Source organism: Sciurus vulgaris (assembly GCF_902686455.1).
Source record: "Sciurus vulgaris genome assembly, chromosome: 2".
NCBI lineage: Eukaryota > Metazoa > Chordata > Mammalia > Rodentia > Sciuridae > Sciurus > Sciurus vulgaris.
Window position 1 is genome coordinate 111,532,618 of NC_136462.1, and position 22,405 is coordinate 111,555,022.

Below are 22,405 nucleotides of genomic sequence, written 5' to 3' on the forward strand. Positions count from 1 at the left end.
CACTCTCCACAAAACCTTTCAGATAATCACAGGAGTGAAGGCCTGCTCCCGAGGACACAGGGCTGGGCCTAGGAATCCTTCGTTTCATCCTTTCAAGACAATAACCATGAAAGGGTACCGACGCCAGAGGGGCAAGCACTCCTGAGCCAGTGCTCCAGGGGCAGCCCACCCCCAAAAGAAGGGCAACAACCTTCTGCTTCTCCATCTCAAAGCAGGCCATCAGCAGAGGCAGATCTAAGTCCCTGCAGACTGTCAGGGGCCACACCTCTTGGGGGTTCTCACACTCCCCTTCCACATTGCCCCAGGTTTTCTCCCAAAACCCACTGCTTAGGTAACTCAGAAAGGTTTTTTGTTTGTTTTTAGTACTGGATTTTGAACACAGGGGTTCTCTACCAATGAGCCACATCCCCATCCCTTTTTATATTTGTTTTGAGATAGGCTCTCATTAAATTGCTGAGACAGCCTCAAAGATGCAATCCTCCTACCTCAGTCTCCTCAGTAGCTGAGATTACAGGCTTGAGCTATCACACCCAGATCAGAAAGTTTTATGGTTTGACTTAATGGCTTAATAAGGGGCCACCAGGCTCCAGTTTAAAGAGGTACACTCTTAGTGGCTCTGGGGTGATGAGGTACTCATGATATTTGTCCCAATCTCAGAAAATAGCATTGCATCTAAACCACTCTATTATTAGAATAATCCTAAACCATATGGTCTTCAAAATAAACTGAGTGATGACAAGAAAGTCATGTTGAGCAAGCAAGGCATAGATACACCAACACCTATGCTACACCATAGCATTCTATGGCATCCACTTCAGAAATGTCACAAGCACAGGTTCATGTATATCTCCTTCCTCATCCTCCATTCACTCAACACAGCATCACTGTGTGCTGGGCAGTAAGGGTCAGGGACCAAAGGCACAGGCAACAGGTGCAGAGGGAGTTTTGGGGAGAAAGGGTTCCTGGGGACTTGGCTAGGCAAGGAAGGCTTTCTGGAGCCAAATTTATACTACATAGTCCACTAACTCTCAAGTTTCAGCTATTTAGACCCAAACATTGGTTCTGAGCTGTCCACACACTAGGAGCTGATGCAGTTGGAGTGAAGCCAGAGTGAACGCATTCAGTGTGTCTCTAACACAGATGGTCACTAGGAGCTACTTCTGGCCTCCGGGACATTGGGTACTGAGCAGGTGCCAGCAAACACTTGACAAAGATTCTGGTTCCAGACGGCTGTGAGTCTTGGTGGTCGGGCAACCACACTCTTCTGACACCTCAAGAGGCTGCTGTCAGGGACTGGCATTTCAGAGTTCTTGTGGTCTTTTTATAGCAGCCCTAAGTTTCTACTGGACAAATGGAGAAAGTGAAGCTGAAGGATTTTAAGTGGCTTGTTCAAGCTCACAGAGCATGCAGGTGGTGGCACAGGGTTGGGTTTGGCACCCAAGTTCCCCAGCTCCCAGTCCCAATCTGCATTAACGACATTAGGGTTTGGGAAGGGCCAAAAGCAATTTTGTCAAGTAGAGCTAAAGGTTTCAGGTCACCTTGACATAGCCTACCCTTTGTATTATGAGGGGAACAGATGCATTTTTCTATGTCACATGCCTGAAAAATTCCTCAAACTCTCAAAAAGCAAAGGAGTGTTTGCTTTTCCCTCTTGAGTTTCTTCCTTGTGAGAGCAGCATCGCATTGGGAGGTGACTGGAGCAGACCTAATCTTCCTCCAAAAGAAGGTATTTTGAAAGTGGGTGACTAAGAGGAGCCAAATGCCAGGCCACACCTTGCATCTCACCTCTCCTCACTGGCAAAGGACCTTGTGCTTAACCTGCTGTGGGGAGTCTCAGGGAGGGCAAAGGCAGCTGGCTGGTTTCCTCCTCTGCTTGAGCCATTTAGGGAAGAGAGGAGAACACCCTCCAGACCAGGCCCCAGGCCCCAACTATGGGTATTGGTCAGGAATAGCAGTCTTCAAGATCAGACAGACTAGGTCTTAGGAACATATTTAGGCTATGACCTGGGTCAAGTTACTACCTACTCTAAACATCAGTTTCTTTATCTGTAAAATGGGAATCATGATTCCTTACTAGATAATTTTGAAGTTTGGAAATATTAATAATGTTGGCCCAGCATCAGCCTAACTACTAGTTCAGGTGAAAGCTGAACAGAGAGGCACCTAGAGCCAGAAGTCACTGATTCAAATGGTTTGGAATGTATGGCCAGGGAATTGGCATGATTTAAAAAGCCCCCCTCCCCCATAACCAGCATTCACAGATGTGGAATATCCCTGTTCCTCCCCACGCCCACCCCAGTATGGGGACTAGAAACCAGAGGGCACTCTACCAATGAGTTATACTCCCCAACACCTTTTTTTTTTTTTTTTTTTTTTTTTGAGACAAGGCCTCACTAAGTTCCTGAGGCTGGCCCTGAACTTGGGATCCTCTTGTTTCAGCCTCTCAAGTAGCTGGGATTACAGGTGTGTACTACCACACCCTGCAGGGATATATCTTTGTTCTAAACGATTAGCCAACTCTTTGATCCTAGTGGTGGCATATTGGAATCCCCTGGGAATTTTAAAACTACTGGGTTCTAGGTATCAGCCTGGAGATTCTGAGCTCCTTGCTCTTGGCTGCAGCCTGAAGATAGGCATATTTAAAAGCTCCCTAGTAACTCATGTGCAGCCAGGGCTGAGAACCACTGACTTACAATAGCCCTCTATTTCCATTCACAGATGAAGAAACCACACCATTGTTACTCTTATCATTTCTGTCTTTTGCAATATTATACTTCTCCCTGCAGCATTCTTGCATCGTTAAGGGAAGGAGAGAGAATCAGAAGGAGCAACTCTCCCACCAGCAGTTTTTTTTTTTTTAAACTAGGGATTGAGCCCAAAATCTTGCACATGCTAGACAAGCACTGAATTGTATCTCCAGCCCTTTTTTAATTTTTTTATTTTGAGACACAGTCTTACTAAGTTGCCTAGGCTGGACTTGAATATACAATCCTCCTGCATCAGCCTCCCAAGTAGCTGGACTAGGATTATAGGTATGCACCACCTCCTTCAGCTCACCAGCAGTTTTTGCTTGAGGGGGTCACCAATAAAATTACAGTGGTATTAATTCACAAATCATGACACATTACCTAGGCCTCAGGGGGTAAGAGAAGTGGAAATTTGCAGTGGACCACCCCATGGCCATTGTGCTCCCAACAGATACAGAAAAGCAAAATCTGAGATGGTCCCACTATGCTCATCAGAATGTGCCAGCAGACTCAAGGACAGGTGAAGGATGGTGAAAGGCACTTTTCTTCCCACTAGGGAGGCCCCACAGTACAGAAGCCAACCAGTTGGGCTATGGGGGGAGAGGGGTGAGTGGTAAGGGTGCTCTAGGTTAGGACAGTGACCCCCAGGGAGTCAAGCAGGAACAGAGCAGAGAAGAGCTAGACAACCTCTAAAGGTTGTCATTGCCAACATCAATTCAAAAATTATGGGAATAGGGCTGGGGATGTAGCTCAGTGATACAGCACTTATCTAGTATGCATAAGAGTCTGGATTCAATCTCCCCCAACCCCATTTCCATTCCCACTCCCCGTCGCCACAAAGAGTTTCATAGGCATGGACAAGGAACTGCCTTCTCAATTCATCTCTCTCCCTCTGTCACCTGAGAAAGCCTCCTGCCAAGAAACTTCAAAGAGCCTGTGACGACTCTGAACAGAAATGAAGGTTTCCACTTCACTCTCCAAATTTCTACCCCTGGTCTGGCATCAGGAGATATAGGTTCGAGTAAGAGCCCCTTTGCTAACCAGCTGTGACCCTGAGCAGCCTGGGCAGCCCCCTGGGCCTCAGTTTCCTCCCCTCTCAAATGGAGACAATAAAACCTGCTCTGCCCATCTCCAGGGTTGTTTGGTAAATCATGAGATCATGTCTGAGAAAGAACTTTGCAATCCAGCTGCAGAAAAGCAGGAGGTGTGGACAGGTGGGAACTCAGTGCCTGAGGCCGGCTTGCAAAGTCATGTAGGAGGTTTAGCAAGGGACAGTAAATCCTCAAGACACAGAAACTGTCTTGCCTGCCCTGCCAACACGTTCTCTTGCAATTATGTCAAGATCACGCCCCTCTTCCCAGGCAAAGGGCTCAGCTCCTCACTCACTCAGCACTTGGGAGGACAAAGTAGGGTTGGGTGGAGATTAGGTTGCAGGCAAGTGCACCTTGCTCCTAAACTTGGTTGGGTCTAGGTTGGCACCTCATGCAGGTTCTCCTGTTGTCTGCTTAGGAATGGCACAAAATGAGTACACCTAGAACAGCCTGTCAGTTCTCAGAAATGTCCCAACCCCAGCTCCTAAACTGCATGAAAGAGTCTGGCTCAACCCTCTCAAATTCTTCACTGTTAAGTGGGAATAACCCAGAAATGACTTCACACTATGGGATAGATTTGCATAGCAAAGTGGAGATTATAACTAGTCTCTTTATAAGCTAATCTTATGTTCTTTCTATTTCTCTTTTTCTTTTCCCTTGGAGCACTAGGGATTGAACCCAAGAGCTCTCCACCACTGAGCTACATCTCCACATTTTTTTTTTTTTCTTTTAAGATAGGATCTTGCTAAATTGCTCAGGCTGGCCTCAAACTTGGAATCCTTCTGCTTTAGTCTCCTGAGTAGCTGGGATTACAGGCATATGCCACCATGCCTGGCTCATCCTCTTTTTTAATATTTGCAGGCATTGTCTTTGGTTCAATTTTACAAATAAGAAAATTGAGGCTAAAAGAGGTTAAATGACTTGGAAGTTGAGCCAGGCAGCAGAGTGAGGACACAAATTCACATCTACTGACTCCAGCTTCAGGGAAGCTTTCAAGGTAACTAACCTGCAGTGGTGTGTCAAGTAGTTGTGGGAGGATCCTCCATAGGAGGAAGGACTTTTGTGTATGGGTTTTTGTTTGGTTGGTTGGTTTTTTGCAGTGCTGGGGATAGAACCCATGGCCTTACACACACTAGGCAAGTGCTCTACCACTTGGCTACACCCTCAGCTCCCAGGAAGGTATTTTATTCCTGCTGCTCCTGCTCTTGTTTAAAATTGTTGGCACCTGCTGATAATAAAAAGCACAGTGATTTTTTTACTTGATTTTATTATTGATGTTAAATTCTCATGGCCCACTTCAAGGTAGACCACTCCCACTGCTCACCCACTCCCATCCTCCATGGAAAGCCATGACCAACCAGACATGTTCTGTCAACTCCCAGGGGCCAGTGCGAAAGATTTTGTAAGGTCTATGAAAACAATAAGTCTAACTCATTCTCTTTCTCAGTCATCTCTGAAGTGGCATAAATTGAGTGACTTGCCCAGTTTATCAAGATGGAGATGGAGCTGCACAGAATGCAAAGTCCCAACAACCCAGGGACAAGATGCCATGTGAGGCCAGCAGTATCAAATGGGAAGTGCTCCAAGACAGAAAGATGTGGCGATCATGTTCCTCCTGCTTCCCCACAGTGATCACTGCAGTTCCTTTTCCCACCCAGGAGAACAATGAGCCAAAATTCCTCTGGAATTACCCTGCAAGTTTTCTGGGCCATAGGGCAGGGATTATGCTTAGAAACTTCCACTCAAGGCCAACCCAGGTGCAGCCCACGAGGAAGAATGGAGCCTTCAGTCAACATGTATCAAACGCAGGAGGAATCAAATCAGCATGACCAGGTTGGTGGAGGGGGGGCATGCCCAGACTGGAGATGGTGTCCCTGAGGACCCTCTCCATTCCTCTACCTGGCCAGGTTCCACTGTGGAGCCTCTATAACTGACCCTGCCTCTTATCCCCAGCCCTTCCCAACATACCCATCCTCTAACCAACTCACTCCTAATTTGCAGGAAGAAGATGTTTTCCCCCATTGCCTTAGTGACTGATCTGTTTCTAAGCTCATACACTCAAGTTCAGAATTTAGAGTCAAAAGATCCACATTCTACTTTTAGCTGTGCCATCTTTAGTAAATCGCATAACTCTGAGCCTCAGTTTCTTTGTGCCCAACACAGACATGAGAATATCCCTGTCTCACCAGACGACAATGAGAATGAAAGGAAATGAGTATGTGAAAGCACCACATAAGCCCTGTTTTCCACCAAAGTGAATTATCATTCCCTTCCACTCACTGGATCACCACATCTGAATGCTGTCTCCAGTTTCTAGTCCCAGTGTATTCTGGAATATGATTGATCTCCAAAGAACCCCATCCTCAGATTCCAGCTTCAAAGTAGATAGTGCTGGGGAGGACCATGGCCACTGAAAAGTAGGATCTCCTGGTGGGGTCAGGATCCAGGAAGGCAGAAAACACGTAAGGACACTGTTACCTAAGATCAGGGCAAGCACAAGACCAGATGGCCAGGAAGCCAAAATACAGAGACGAAACCCACTCTCAGAAGCCAGAGTGGGAAGCAGGTCAGGATTCCAGGTCAGAGAAATGAGGATAAATAAGCAAGATAAGGAGAGAGCAGCAGAAAACCAACCCAAAGCAGGTGGAAGATCTAGAACCACAAAATATGGGCTAAGCAGTAACCTGCCAATAGAAGAGGGTCTGGGGCTGTTCAAAAGGACTCTCAGCTAATGAGTCAAACCTGCTATCTAATGAACCCGCTTCTCTTCCATGACTCTTGACAATGGCTTTTGCAATTATTTGAGATGTAGAGCCCTCTCTAAAGTAAGCCTTTAGCAGAAGTCCAATATGTAAAACATATAAAAAACTATTCTTGTAATCCCAGCATGCCTGTAATTCCAGCTACTTGGGAGGCAGAGGCAGGAGGATCTCAAGTTCAAAGCCAGTCTCAGAAATATAGTAAAACCATGCCTCAAAATAAAACATAAAAAGGACTGGGGATGTGACTCCATGGTAAAGTGCCCTTAGTTTCAATCCCCAGTGCCACACAAAAAATCTGGGTGCTTTTTGGGGAAAGGCAAACCATTCATTTACCATCCCTACCCCTATGGTTACAGGAGCTTTGTGGAACCCCCAAAGCTCCAAGAAACTTAGTCTGAAAAGTACTGTTCAATATCATGGAAGCATGCTCTTACATGATCCCAAAGATGTTTCAAGCTGTAAAGAAACACAAAAATAGAAACAGAACACACTGGTGCTTTGCAAAAAAATGATTATTTAGTCTTTCAAGAAGTCACTCTAACCAAGATAAACTCAGGGTCAAGAGTAAGAAATGTGTATAGAATAAGGGTCAGGAACCAGAAGTGTCCAAGGAATTGAAGACCAACCTACAAATGGCCCCATCCACAAAGTCACAGGTGGCTGCTCTGTGCTGGCCTGTGACAGCTGCTTTCATAGGTTAGCTCATTTAATTCCCTAGTCCTGCAGACTAACTTCCTTCCTCTGGTTTGGTTTTTTTTTTTTTTTTTTTTAAGAAAAAAAGTCCTAAAGCACAAAAAGGAAGGAATTGTTGAGCAGAGCCAAGTTGGGCTGAGGGATGATTACTTTCTGGAATCTATTTTTAAGTGTAAGCACATTTTGATACTGTTGTCCAATGAACATAGGCCCACAAGTCCGAGATCTAAAATAAATTAGGCTCCACTTAAGTTAAATTTGGCCACATATAGAAAGGTTTTCACTGAAAATCCAAATTAGTGTCCTCTGATATTTCCCTTAGAGTCTAGATACTCACATGATATAGGTTACTGTGGCAGAGTGGGGCTGCCCACCCACCCATCCACCTAACTTCCATTTACCCATCCATCTATTTATGAATGTATTCCTCTATTCTTCCTTTATTTATTCATTTGTTTATTTCGTGGTCCTGGGGATCAAATCCAGTGCCTTGTGCTTGACAGGCAAACACTCTACCACTGAGTCACCTCTCCAGTCCATTTTCTTCATTTATTGATCACTGACTTAACTGAAAGGAATATCTGCAATGGCTAGAGAGAAAGAGAGAGAGAGAGATCCACGAGAGCTTCAATCTGTGGAGGCTCCAAGGTCATCATCTGTCTACCTCATTTCTTCCCTATTAAGTGGCCACTTTCTCTAAGAAATACACTGGGAAGCTGAACTTGCCCTTTCCTCTTTCTTGTGGGGGTGGAAGGAAAAGGAGAACCAGCAGTCAGGTGACTAATTGTGCTAAGTTGTATTGGGCACTTTCTACCATCCAAGTTCCTACAATCAGATGTATGTTTGATTAATGAAAGAATTTCAGCAGAATAGGTCAGCTTGCTCACTTCTGGAAACAGCCAGCCTCACAGCCTGGGTGAAACCCAGGAGACTAGACCAAGAAAGATAGGACCTTAAGCATGAGCCTAGGCTGAAGAGCAAGAAAAGGACTGCAGAGAAAGATGGAAAAATCCAGATGGCTCTCCTATTATTATGTGTGTGGGGGGGTGGGGGAGTTTGGGGCCATCCCTCATAAAATAGTGAAGCAAAAGATTCATCTTCTAGAATATCTACTTTCCCACCTGCTGTACCTTCCCTCTAGTGCAGAGTTCTCCTGCACCTGGCCTGTGAACTTTTTGCTTCTCCCTGACCCACATCTCCCTATGATCCTTCTTATAATTCACATAAAATGACAAAGGATTCCAAAGATTAACCTAACCTCCCTCCAAACTAACATGTTTACATTTTAATGGCATCTTGCATTGAAAAGGGGCTTTTGTGGCAAAGTGTGCAGGGTGAGATTTACTGAAAATTGACCCCAGGGTGGTTGTACCACTAAGCTACATCCCTAATCCTTTTTATTTTTTATTTTGACACAAGGTCTCATTAAGTTGCCCAGGCTGGCCTCGAACTTGAGATCCTTTTGTGTCAGCCTCCCTAGAAGCTGGGGTTATAGGTGTGCACCACCGTGCCCAGCAAAAAGGGGTTTTAACGGTGGCAAGTTGAGAAACTACTTGGAGGTAGAAAGGCCTTTCTACACAGAATAGGTGGCTCTACAGAGGAATATGTGTGTCTGGGTGTACTAATGAGAATACTAATCATAACCAACTAACCAACTGTTCCTTTTCTATTTTCTTCTATACACCTGAATTTTTTTTTTTTTTTTTTATTTATTCTTTCTTACTTTTTTTTTTTTTTTTTTTTTTTGGTGGTACTGGTGATCAAACCCAGAGCCTCAGGCATCTAGGAAAGCTTTCTACCATGAATCTATACCCTACCAGAGTATACCTGGATCTTTTTTAAAAAATATTTTTAGTTGCAAATGGACACAAAACATTTATTTTCTTTTTCTTTTTATTTTTTTATGTGGTGCTAGGGATCAAACCCAGTGCCTCACACATGCTAGGCAAGTGCTCTACCTCTGAGCTACAACCCCAGCCCCTATACCTGAATCTTAATGAGAGATTCTTGTTGCAACTTCTTCACTGATGTACTCCACTCTTAGCCATCTAGGATGGACGCTACCTGTTTCTCAGAATTTCTGTGAATTTTTCATTCAAAGTTTGCTTCCTTGTCATTACTTGACAATGCTCATGATCACCTCTCCCAAACACACAGGGGTGTACATGAGGAAGATCAAGTGTTTTGGGCAGAGCCAGGAGTCCTGGTTCTACCACCAACTTCCTAGCCCCCTTGGGGTTTCAGTTTCCTTATCAGAAATGAAGGATTACTCAAGATATCTCTTCTGTTTCTTGTTTTTCTTTTGAGACAGGGTCTTCCTATGTTGTCCAGGTTGGTCCCAAAGTCTTGCATTCAAGTGATCTTCCAAGTAGTTGGGACTACAGGCATGTATTACCATATTTAGTCAAAATATCTCTTTCAGGTGTCAGGCCCCATCCCAGCTTACCTGTTAGCATTCTCTGATGCAGGTCAGTATGTCACATGTATCTATCAGGGTGAAACGCATTAAAAAGACACGCAAGGTGATCTCTGGGCTTCCCACTGCACAGAGTCAGCCACTGCACAAGGTCCAGCCATGGGTGATTTATAACATGTTAGCCAACTAAATTTCTAAAAACAGGGAGACCAAGGCTTTAGGCAAGCTGAGCAGATCTCAGGAACTCTCAGAGAAATGCCCAGGTAGCATCTTCTTGTCAGCAAATGTTGGCCACTCCAAACAATACATAAGTATTTCTATAGCAAATAACCTGGACTTGGCCCTCAATTATCAGCCAGCCTGGAGATAAGACCTGACAACTCTATTACTCTCATAGGACCAGCTCAGCACTGGGTACAAAAGAAGTATGCAGCCAGTGTCTGTAGAAATGATGATCTAAACTGAAGAGGAAGGAAGTGTGGTGAAGGACCCCATCACCCTCAGCCTCCCCCGCAACCCCCAGTGCACCGGGAATACTTCATTGGCAGCCTCACTTTAAAAAGAAAAAAATTCTTGACATTTTTTTATTAGAAAAGAAATATGTGCATTATTTTTATAAGCAAAACAAAGAGCCAGGCATGGTGAGGCACACCTATAATCCCATTAATTTGAGAGGTGGAGGCAAGAAAGTCACATTATGTTTTGTTTTGTTTTTTTGGTACCAGGGATTAAACCCAGGGGCACTTAAATCACTGAGTCACATTCCCAGTCCTTTTTACATTTTATTTAGAGACAGTCTCACTAAGTTGCTTAGGGCATCTCTAAGATGCTGAGGCTGACTTTGAACTCGAGATACTCTTGCCTCAGACTCCCAAGTTGCTGGGATTACAGGCATGTACCCTGTGCCCAGTGAGAATCACAAGTTAGAGGGCAGCCTCAGCAATTTAACAAGACCCTCAACAACTTAGCAAGAATGTATCTCAAGATAAAAAATAAAAAGGGCTGGGAATGCAGTTCAGTGATAAATCTTTTATTGTAGCCGGAACCCATGTCTGGCCCCTGTGCATTAGAAAACCCAGAGATCAACTTGTATGTCTTTGGAATGTGTTCCGTACACCCTAGCACATCCAGAGTTCAATACCCCATATGGGCGGTGGTGTAGAGGAACAGAAAAAGGAAGTTAAAACTTAATCCCATTTTCATTACCATTTGGGTATCTGCTCATTTGGATTTTTTTCAGTGTATTCTCTGGTTCTCTTTTTCTTTGTCCATTTTTAAAATGTAAATGGGATGATACCATATACACTTTTTAAGTCTGCTTTATTATCCACTAATAATAGATCATGAATATTTCTCCACACAATTAAAAATTATTTCAATACCTAATTTTAACTGGCTGCACATCTTTCTCACTATACCAAAAAAAAAATGGTTTTTAAAGTAAACTAGTAATTTTGGACATTTTTTGGTGTTTCCAATTTTAATATTATTAAAATGCCTTGATGTAGAAATACTTTTATGTTATAAATACCTTTATGTATAGATCTCTGAATACATCTCTGATTAAGATAAATTCCAAGAAACAGAATCATTGTTTAAAATGTGCATTTTTTTATGTATACAGAGCACATTTGATTCATAGAGTACACATTTTTAAGGTTTTTTAATGCTTAACAAATTATCCTTCAGAAAGATTGTCTCATTAACACTCCCATCAGCCATAAATATCCTCAGCACCTCTAGCCCCCACACATCTCCCCAAACACTCAATTTTTTTCAACTTTTTTGATACTTGAAAGATTATAGTTCACTTTTTTAAAACTTGAATTAACTTGTAGTTGATTACTAGTAAGATTAGGAAAAGAACATCTTTTCCTATATTTATTGGTAATTCCAAATGTCTACTTACATGCACTTCCCTGATTTTTCTACTGGAACATTTGCTTGTTTCTGATTATTTGTAAAATCTCTTCACATATTTGTGATATTAACCCTTTGTCATGTATGTGGCAAACTATTTTTCCTAACTGATTTTCTTATGGCTGAGTCCTTATAGGCTTATTGTTTGTAAAGGAGCTTTAGGTCTTTCTCAGCACCAGATGGTGTTAACCAGGTTTTTTCCCCTTTACAGAACTCTCTTTTCTCTGGCCTGTCAATCATCCAACTGCTGTGCCCAAGGGGCACTGACAGGAGTGACTATGCTCTGGTAAGAGTTTTCGTTTGCAGTACTGGGGATTGAACCCAAGGGTGTTCTACCACTGAGCGACACCCACAGACCTTTTAAATTTTTATTTTGAGACAGGGTCTCACTAAATTTTGGCTTCACCCTTGGCAATCCTCCTACCTCAGCCTTCCTCCCAAGTAACTGGGGTTACAGGCATGAGTCATTATATCCAGCTTCAGTTATGGTTTTTTTTGTTTGTTTTGTTTTGTTTTGTTTTTTGGTACTGGGAATTGAACCTAAGGGCACTTTAGCAGAGAGCTACATCCCAAGCCCTTTTTGTTTTTTATTTTGGTAAGTTGCCAAGGCTGATCTCCAAACTTGCGATCCTCCTGCCTCAGCATGCTGTCAAAGTCATCACACTCTTGCTCCTGGTACTGTCCCTCCTACTGTTCAGCTGAAGGAAGGTATGACATCCAGGGTGAGCAGATCCTGCTGTAGCGTGGCACTGAGGGTGGGCAGCAGTTCTGGGATCAACCAGCCCAACAGACTCCTTTAGGGATGCAAAATGTTTTCCCCACCCCCAAACTATCCATCATGTTGTGCAGCACCCTGTTGTAGAACAGAACTCACACAATAACTTTTGTTCAGAAATTACTTTTTTTTTTTTTTTTTTTTGCAGTGCTGGGGATTGAACCCAGGGCCTTGTGCTTGCAAGGCAAGCACTCTACCAACTGAGCTATATCCCTAGCCCCAGAAATTACTATCTTGATGATGTTTGTCTCCTCTGAAAAACTGACACCCTTCCTCACTTCAGAGCACGACATAATCAATCTTATTTCTTTTTTGTTGTATTGGTGGTCAATCACAACAAAGATGATCTGGGCACAGTGGCATATACCTCTAAGCCCAGTGACTCAGGAAGCTGAGGCAGGAGAACCACAAGTTTTAGGCCAGCCTGGGCAACTTAGTGAGACACTTTCAAAATAAAAAGGACTGAGGATGTAGCTCAGTGGTAAAGTGCCCCTGGGTTCAATCCCCAGTACTAAAGAGGAAAAAAAAAAAAACAGCTATGCAGGCCTGAATCTTTCCTTCTTCCTTCCTTTGCACTGGTGGCTATCACACTTGGGAGTATATCAGAATCATTGAGGAGCTTGTTAAAATATAGATAGATGCTCAGGCCTTATTACAGGTTCGCTAAATCATAATCTTTTGGAGGGCTGTGGCTTTCAATCTTCTATTTTCAGATTCTGAATTGGCTATGTGCCTCTCACTGTTATGTTGCTCCAAGTCCTCAGCATACAGGAGTGGAAGAACTATAAGTGGTTCTGCACTGCCATTACTGTGGAGTTCAGTGGCCCAGGAGAGAGAGAATGAGCAGCAGAGTAATAAAAATAGGGCTAGGCCCATTTCACTAAGGGCTAAAGGTGGAGCCACAGTGTTAAAGGGGTCATAAGGCAAAAACACTCATTCATAGTCATCCAAATGGCCAAGTCAATTGATTGCAAAGTAGAAGTCAGGTCCCACAGGAATAAAGTAGCACCGCCCACCCTCTGCTTCCCCCAGCCTAGCAGGTGGCCCCTTCTCTCATCCCCACCCTTAAAAGGATTTGACTTTAGATCCACATCTAGTCTCCCTAAGCTCACAAGACTGGAGGGCAGGGTGGGGGTGAAAGGAAATGGTCCAAGTATCTTAGAAGCCTATTTCCCTCCAGACTCTCCCCTGCCCAGCTCTGACTCCAGCAGCAGCCAGAGCCTCTGCTGTGCAAGCAGCTTGAAGGGCACTGGGCCATCTCCTCTGTCATCACCACCCCCAATTAACAGCTCCCAGGCGCCTTCGGGGCTGCCACCCCTGCTGGGTTCCTCTAACTCAGCTCTATGTCATTACTGGCTTTAGCGCTACCTGACAAGTTTCCTTCAAACCTATTTGTTAGAACACAGCAAAGGTATGGGTCACAGCCAACATGGTTTATTTTGGCTCTGTGTACCCAAACTGCATTGTGGAATGAGTCCAGCCTCTAAAATGGCCTCTTCCCATCCACCAAGCCTCCCCTTCTAGCTGCCTCCAGGTAGACTTATCCTTGCCCATGTGGACCACACTGCAATCACAGAGGAGCAGAGGTCAACCAGCATCTATCCCAGGATGCAGAGGGCTCAGATCTGGGAGGGAGGGACCCCAGGATCACTCCAGCCCAGTTTCATTATTTAGCCAGCAGTAGGACCTCGGGCAAGTTTTCTCATCATTAAGATGGGGATGACAAGACCCTCACAGACTGTGAAGCAGATCAAATGCATTGATCCGTACAAGTGCCCAGAACAGCACCTGGCACAAGGTAAACACTGACAAACGTGATTTTATTTCTAGCTTTCTGGGCTTTGGTATCCCCATTTGTGAAATGAAAATAATACATGTGTATCTGAAGGACCCTTGAGAAAATTTAACTGTAGAAATATAAGAACATTAGCACAGAGCCTGGCAGATCCTTGGTGCTCAGTAAATGGTTTCTGGTTGATGAAGGATGAACCAATCAGACAAGGAGTGTCATATTCAGAGCAAGCATTTTCACCCATGATTTCAGGCTGCCCTTTCCTGATCCACACCCAATATCCCAGAAAAATCACCTTTACCCTGAGAGAGACAGGCCCATGGAATAACAGTCCCTGACTCCTATACAGGCTTAGGATGACCAAACAGGTGCACCCCTGCCTTATCTTAAGAATTGGTAGGTCTAAGCTTCCCTTAAGAGCAGAAGGAGAAGCCAAGTTATGTCTCAATACATCAGGATCCAGGATGGCCAGGGGACAGACTCTCCCTTAGGCTACCTGCCACCACCCTGTTCGTTCCAGGTCAGGGTTTCTGCAGAGTCTCTTGCCAGAGGTTGGGTCTGGCTCTTCACCTGGGTCCCTGGGTTTCTGTTGGGTGAGGCAGGGTGGGGGTGGGTGGCAGTGGGTAGGGGGTTAGGCCCACTCCCTAGAGGAGACCCAGGGGCATTGCCCAGAAGCCCAGCCAGGAGCAACTAAGACTGTTACAACCATAACAACAGGTACCCTCTGTGTGACATCTCAGCATCCTCCCCAAGGCAGCTCTTGCTGCCTGCCCCCTGATGGTGCTGACTATGTGCCTTGAATCCCGCCCTGGGCTGTCAACTCCTGAAAGGCCCCTGTCACTGTCTTGTTCATCTTTGTACTTTCACCATCAAGAATGTTTAGTGAGTATTGCTGAATAAATGAGTCCTGAGTGCCAGCACTGGGAACACAAAGATGGATAAGACACTGTCCCTCATCCACAGAGGAACCAACTGATACTGGAAGAAGAGAGTTACCTGTCCCCACATTCCCACCTTCACAATGATTCTTTGCTAAACTGAAGTTCTGTGTCTTTAAGGGCATGGCCACTTTGTGAAACTTCTTCCTATCCCAGGACACCTGACCTGACACATAGGCACTCTGACACACACTAACCTCAGTTCAGGACCATGGACCATACATTCTGCTGGACATTCACCCAGTCACTTCCTGTTCTGGGAAGAATTTTCCCACAGATCCTAGAGGCCAATAAGAAGAAAAGTAATTTGTTCAAAACTCTTCTTCTCCAGTAGAGGAATTCTCTATGCAAAATGGAGAAAGGTTCTGTGTCAGACCCAAGCCCTTCTAGGCACAGCTGGGACTAGGAGGACAGTTCTAGTATGGTATGGAAAGCATGCCACTACAAAACCTATATGTCACAGCCTCCTGCTTCCATTGGGCCTGCTGTGGAGCCAGAGGGAACCCTTCCCCTGAACAGACACACCGGTACCAAGCAGACCTGGGCATATTTCACACAGTTCCCCTCACACCCAGACTCTTGGGGGTATCACCATCTACAGCAAAAGAGACTTCTAGAAAGTCTTAAGGTTTCTCTAAAGTGTAGACTTGGACTGAGAGAGGCAAAGGTGGGAGGGATCCATGTGTCACAACTGATAAAGCTGTAAATAACTCTTAGCCTGTTGGGTTAGTAGTCACATATCTCTTAATAGGAATCAATGGCATTAGGTTGCTTTCCTAACCAAGTGGCAGAACTCAGCTAAACTAGGGAGGAAAAGGAAATTCTGATGTCAGGGTGGGAAAGAGAAGGGATAAAGTTAGGAATGGGGGAGAATATGTACTTAGGGAGAAGGGAGGGCAAGATGGGCTTTGCAGTGGTATTTGGGGTGCTAGAGGGCAGTATGTGGGCACCCCGAGCCTGTCAAGCTGGGCATAGGTAAGGACAAAGGGTGTCAAGAGGAATACAGCAAAAAGAGGAGAGATTGCTTATTCCTTGGTCCTTCCCTTCTCCAAAGCCCTTAAGTCAGCTCTCTTCGACAACATCCAATCCCCACCAAAGAACAAAACAAAACAAAAACACAACCTTCTGGTCTGCCCGAGATTTTGCTGTGCTGTGACTCCATCAGATGCTGACGGCGGGAACTGGTCCATTCTGCTACCTCTAGATCGCTGCACAGTGGGGAAATGCAGTGTGTCCCCTCAAAAGGACAGCACCACACTGAAGGTGCAATCTCCCTCCTTCCTCTTCCTCATTCCAGACGGGGCTCAGCAATCACAACATACATCTTCTCCTTCCAAATTCAGAGCAAGTGTACAGCCTAAGAAGACAACAGCCTCTGCCCACCAGATGGGGGCTGGAAGGAAGTGGGGGCACTGAGCAGCAATCAGAGCTCCCAACAAGACTTTGCAGGAAATCCCTCTCTGGTTCTCAGGGCAGCAGTGAGCTGCACCCCTCCTGAGGCCCTGGGCTGCACTACCTCTCCTCCCCTCACCCCTGGATATGGCACCTGAGAACACTGCTCTTAAAGAAGTAAAGCTAAGAAGCGTGGTCCTTGGACCAGCCGCATGGCATTCACCTGAAACTTATTAGAAAAGCAGACTATTAGAGCCCACCGGGTCCTTCTGAATCACAATCTGCATGTGGACCCCCAGGTGGATCATGAAGATATTAACATGTCAGAAGCGCTGTTTTAGAAACTGAAGCCCCAATCCACTGCCTAGCAGAATCCTAGGGACCTCGAAATTCCCTCCAGTTTGAACCTTTCTGCTGAAACTCTGTTTTCCTCCCTTGGTAAAAGCAGTATCATAAGCAAACACAAATTAATAAAAAGCTGTTGAATGATTTCTTCCATGAATAATAAGACTGGAAGAGTGACTTTATGATTTGCAAAGTGGTTTCACAAAAGTTCTGTCATTTCCTATTCACAAAATCCTGGGAGGCCCTCGGGAACAGGTGTTACTGACTCCTATTAGAGAGGAGGAGCCAAGTACTGGAGACTTAGCGTGGTGGCATCAGCCCCAATGTAGTGCTTCTGGTTCACATCTGGTGGAGATGTTGGTGTTCAACATGGGTTAACCACAGTGTTCAGAGGAAAGGATGGACGAGCTTAAACTTTTTCTATTTGCAGAGTTTATCAGAAACACCTTTATCATTTGGGTCTTGGAAACCTAAATTGGCTTTATGTGCTGTAGTAATAAAGAGTTAATTAATAATATTGTGTATATGTGCTTTGACAAAATGCACTATTTTTGTTGTTACTAGAGAGATTGAACCCAGGGATGCACTACCACTGAGCTACATCCCAACCCTCTCCTCCTTTATTTTTATTACTATTATTTTCAAATTTGAGACAAGATCTTGCTAAGTTGCTGAGTGTCTCACTAAATTGTGGAGACTGGCCTCAAAGTTACAATCCTCTTGCCTTAGCCTCCTAGGCACTGGGATTACAGGGCTATGCAACAGTACCTAGATAACAAAATGTTTTTTGAAGATGGCCAGGTCTTGAAAGGTCTTACAGTTTCTCCTACGTATCCTTGTGTCTTCCACAGTGATTTGCACATAATAATAAATATTTTTAAATTAGCTAACTAATTAAAAGATGAATGGGTGGATGACCAACAGGAATACTTATCATAATACATCCTGAACTCTCTCAGCCTCAGTTGCCTCTTCTGTAAAATGAGGGTACAACTGTCTATCTGAGGCTGCTGTGAAGCCCATCAGTCTCACAAAGACACAGCAGGTAGCTATTGGGTAAGAGTTCAGGGAACCTCTGCCCCATATAAACCCATGACCTGTCATCTCTAAAGTGTCATTCCTCCCAGTCCTGAGTCTTTTTAATACAGAAAAGCCTAATTTGTAGCAGAGGGAGTCAATGTGTGTGTGCACATGTGTGTGTATGTTGTGGGGGTGAGAGAGTGGGGTCTGGTTACGACTGAACCCTTTGTCAAATCATCTAAAGCAGGTATTAACTGGAATGGGACCTGGGCTTGGAGGCTGAGAGGGAGGAGGCAATGAGGTGAAGTGGGAGAGACTGGTCTCAAAAGAGACCCCACACACACCAGGGATGGCACCCAGGGCCTTGCACATGCTAGGCAAACCCCAGAAGAGAACTCCTTTGGGAGAAGTAGAGATGACTCCTGCTGGCTCTGCTCCTCCACTCCTGAAGGCCAGCTCAAGACCAGAGCATATTTAGATTCTGTTCTTCTCCAGTGACTAAGGAAAAACAGTTACACTTCCAAAGGGTGTGAAATTAGTCTGATCAGTAGAAAGGTTTAACAACGGCGCTCCAACATGGTCACTGTCTGCCTCAGCAAAGACCTAGACTCACTTTGCAGACTGCAAAATAAGGCCCTCACAGGACCTCTGATGCACCTAGATCACCAGGATTCACCACTCCCTTGCTGATCCATGGTGGAGTTCAAAACCTGAGTTACAGGGGTGTTGGAGATCAGTGGTAAAACATTTACCTAGCATATGTGAGGCCCTTGGCTTAATCCCCAGCACCTACCAAAAAAGAAAAGAACGAGAACCCAGGTTTAGCTAGCTGAGGAATCAAGAGCCAGTCAGCCACCCTCTCTGGGCCTTAGTTTCCTCATTTTGAATGAGATTATGGGACCAGAACTAGTTCTGTATTCTTCAAATTTCTTAGCTAGGAAGGCCCAATGTGTAAAAGACATGTAAACAGAAATGATAGGCCCAGATACTCAATTTCCTGTCCCCTCTATCCTATGGTGGTCCTGGGGGCCCTTGGTTCTAAGGAATGTGGTTTGAAATCAATGTCCCAACCCTATGGGAATCTGTGATTTGTGCTGGGAGCTGATGAAGAAGGTCAGAGTACATCAGACAAAGTGATTGTTCCAGCCAAGTCAGGGCAGCTGGCTGCACAGGAATCTGGCCAGGTTTAGAGTTGGGATATTGCTGAGGTTAAACAGACACAGTGAATGGTTGCCCATGAGAAGGCATCCTTGGGTAAGTTAGTTTGCCACCCTATACCTCAATTTTCTCCTCTTTTAAATAAAGTTATTAAATCTTAGAGAAGACTCTCAAATAATATTTGCAGATGCTTCCCCTTCCAAGAGGTGGAGCTTAATTCCCTACCCTTGAGTGTGGGCTGGACTTAGGAGTATGGAAAGGGAAAAACAGTACCTGTACAGTGGGAGACTTGGCCAAGCAATCAAGACCAACATCCCAGTCATGCTGGAATCCTGAGCCCCTGATATGGGGGGATGAGAAGGGCATTCCTCCTGAGATATTCTTCCCCCAAACCCACCACCTCCATCTTACTCATGAATATCACCAGACAAACCCAAATTGAGGACATCCTACAAAATATCCTACCAGGTCTCCTCTAACTCTTCAAGATCATGAAAAACAAAGAAAGAGAAATAGTCTAAGGAGATCAGACAGACAGGACAATGAAATGCAATGTAACATCCTAAATGAAATTCTGGAAGAGAAATTGAAATATTAAAGGAAAAACCTGTGAAATCCACACAATGTCTGGAGTTTAATTGATAATACCAATAATTAGTTGATGTACTAAATTTGGTGTCTTAGTTTTGACAAAAGTACCATGGTTATTATGCAAAGTATTAATGTTAGAGAGAAGTTGGGTGAGAGGTATATGAATTCTGCACTATCTTTGCAACTTTTCTGTAAATTCTAAATTATTCCAAATGAAGAGTGCATGATAAAAACTGAGGTGGCTAAGAGCCCTTCTTACAGAGCTATGAGGATTCAATGAGCTAATGCAAAGGGCTTGGAACAGCATCCAATGCATAGGTTCTCTATAGACACTAGTTTTTATTAGCAGTAGTACTAGTTTGTGCCAACCCAGAAAATTATCCTATTTTGTGTCCTACTGTATTAGAGTTCATTTGATTTTCAAATACTTCAATAATGTCATGACACTGGAACTAAGAGGCATTTCCATACAATAAAGTTTCTGAATAAACTTGGGGACAAATTGTCCCATCAAAGTTTTTGCCAGATCTCACTAGAAACAGCTGTTCTTTGTGGGCATTGTGGCCATGACTGTAATCCCTGCTACTCAGGAGACTAAAGCAGGAGATTCTCAAATTCAAGGTCAGCCTGGGCAACATAGCAAGACTCCCATCTCAAAAAAAACAAAAACAAAAACAAAAACAAAAAAAAAAACGGGAGGATTTGGAACTTCTACAATCATCAGCTCATAGTCATCTATTTCATCTATATTTCTACCTATTCTCCTCCCCATTGGATTCGTTTGTGGATATCATATTGTTTAATTGGTTAATTATCTTAATGTACTTCTCTAAAAGATAAGGGCTCCTTTTTAAAAACTCTATAACCATAGTAATGATCATGCTTTCAAAAATAATTCTTTAACATCTTCAATATTCAGTTGGTGTTCATTTGTGTCATAAAGGTTTTCTTACAGTTTGGTTCATTAAATCCAGATCCAGACAAGGTCACACATTGCATTTGATACATCTCTTATGCTTCTTTTAATTGATATGTTCCTCTTTCTCTCTTCTTTCCCACCCAACTTCATTCATCCCTCCCTATCTTTTTCTCATACTTCATTTGTGAAAATATCAGGTCTTTTGACCAATATAGTTTTTCAGTCTGGATTTTGCAGGTAGACTCCCCTACCTTCACCCCTTGCAAATGGGGCAGTAGCATCTTTGAAAGTCCAAATCCTACAAGGTGCCCCAAACTCCTGAGAACAAGCATGCTCTGAACCAAGTTTGCCAAGTATTGAAAAAATGACAACTCCCACATAACACAGTTTATGTCAGTCACAATAGCAGGTCACCAGAGAGGAAAATGAGAGCCTTTGTCTTTGACTTCTCAGTTAGTTGTTTCATGAAAGAGCTCCCTTCCCCTCTCAAGCATGTTGTTTGCATGCTCCCCTCTCCCTGTGTTTCAGATTGCACGCTGGTGCAGTGTAATCCCAGCAACTCTGGTGTCTGAGGCAGGAGGATCACAAGTTCAAGACCAGTCTGGGCAACTTTGCAAGACCTGTCTCAAAATAAAAAGGACTGGAGATGTAGCTCAGTGGTAGGCAGTGTGCCACTGGATTCAATCCTCAGTACAAAAAAAGAAAAGAAACTTTGGGTCCATTGGGTGGGGACTCCCCCTCAGCTTTCATCACAACAGTCCTACTTTGGGAGCTTTGGTTTGGCAGTGGGCTTTCTGATGGGTTCTGGGAAACACACTAAGCACGTGCAGAACTGCCTCCTGAGTCAGCCAAGGACCCAACCTAAGGATCCTATAACTCTAAAAGCCACACCCTTCCTTTTAGCAGTCATAGTTGTTCTTTGACCTCACATTCCAAAAGCAGCCGTGGACTTTCATTCCTTTGAAAAGTTAATTACTCCTACTCCCATAGGTCCTTTTAGATGAGGATTTTCAAGAGCTTCCAAAAGACTCTTACGTAATCCTTCTAGCCCTTAAGTAAGTAAGGAAGATGACTAGCAGAGAACTCCCACTTCCCCGACAGGGAAACCAAAGCCAAAGTTTCAGCTGCCCCACTGCTATGGTGCTCTAGCTTCTCCATGAAATTAAGGGTACAAGATTGTGCCTTTAACAGGACAATGGTGTGCCTTCTGAGTAAATCCACATCCTCCCATAAAGGATCTGTTATGTGATCTCAGGGAAGCAGGAGATTTCTCCTCAGGCAGGGGACTCAGTTAGCTCATAGCTAATCATCTGAACTTGAAATCTAGGTTCTGCATTTCGGGCCATGTGGTTTTGTTTTTGTTTTTGTTTTTGTTTTTTTGGGGGGTGGTCCCAGGGATTAAATGCAGGGGGCACTTGACCACTGAGTTACATCTCATGGTCCTATTGATTTTTTAATTTGAGACAATTTGTTTTATGATGAGATAGGGTCTTCCTAAGTTGCTGAGGGCCTCAATAAATTGCTGCAGTTAGCCTCAGACTCGAGCGCCTCCTGCCTTAGCCTTCTGAGTGCTGGGATCACAGGCATGCACTGTCATGATGCTCTATCTCGCTTGGCTCAGGCCTTGTGTTTCAATCAGGATTTTAGTGAATATAGATATCACGGCTATTAGTAATAAGAACATAAACTTATTTTTCCTTGACTTAAGGTCCCAGATGTCACCCAGAAATACCATGTGCAGTTCAGAAAAGATGTGCAGGTGCTGGAGAAGATGTGGAAAGGGATGCCTGAAGCAATACAGAAGGTGGGAGGACAGCCCTGTGCACTCCCAAGATGGGAATGGACT

General features: G+C 44.2%; 1 protein-coding gene across 7 annotated transcripts in view; it reads right to left on the reverse strand.

Annotated features, from left to right (window-relative positions):
- DAPK2 (death associated protein kinase 2) overlaps positions 1–22,405 on the reverse strand; it is a 117,403-nt gene that overhangs the window by 56,713 nt on the left and 38,285 nt on the right. The window lies entirely within an intron of this gene.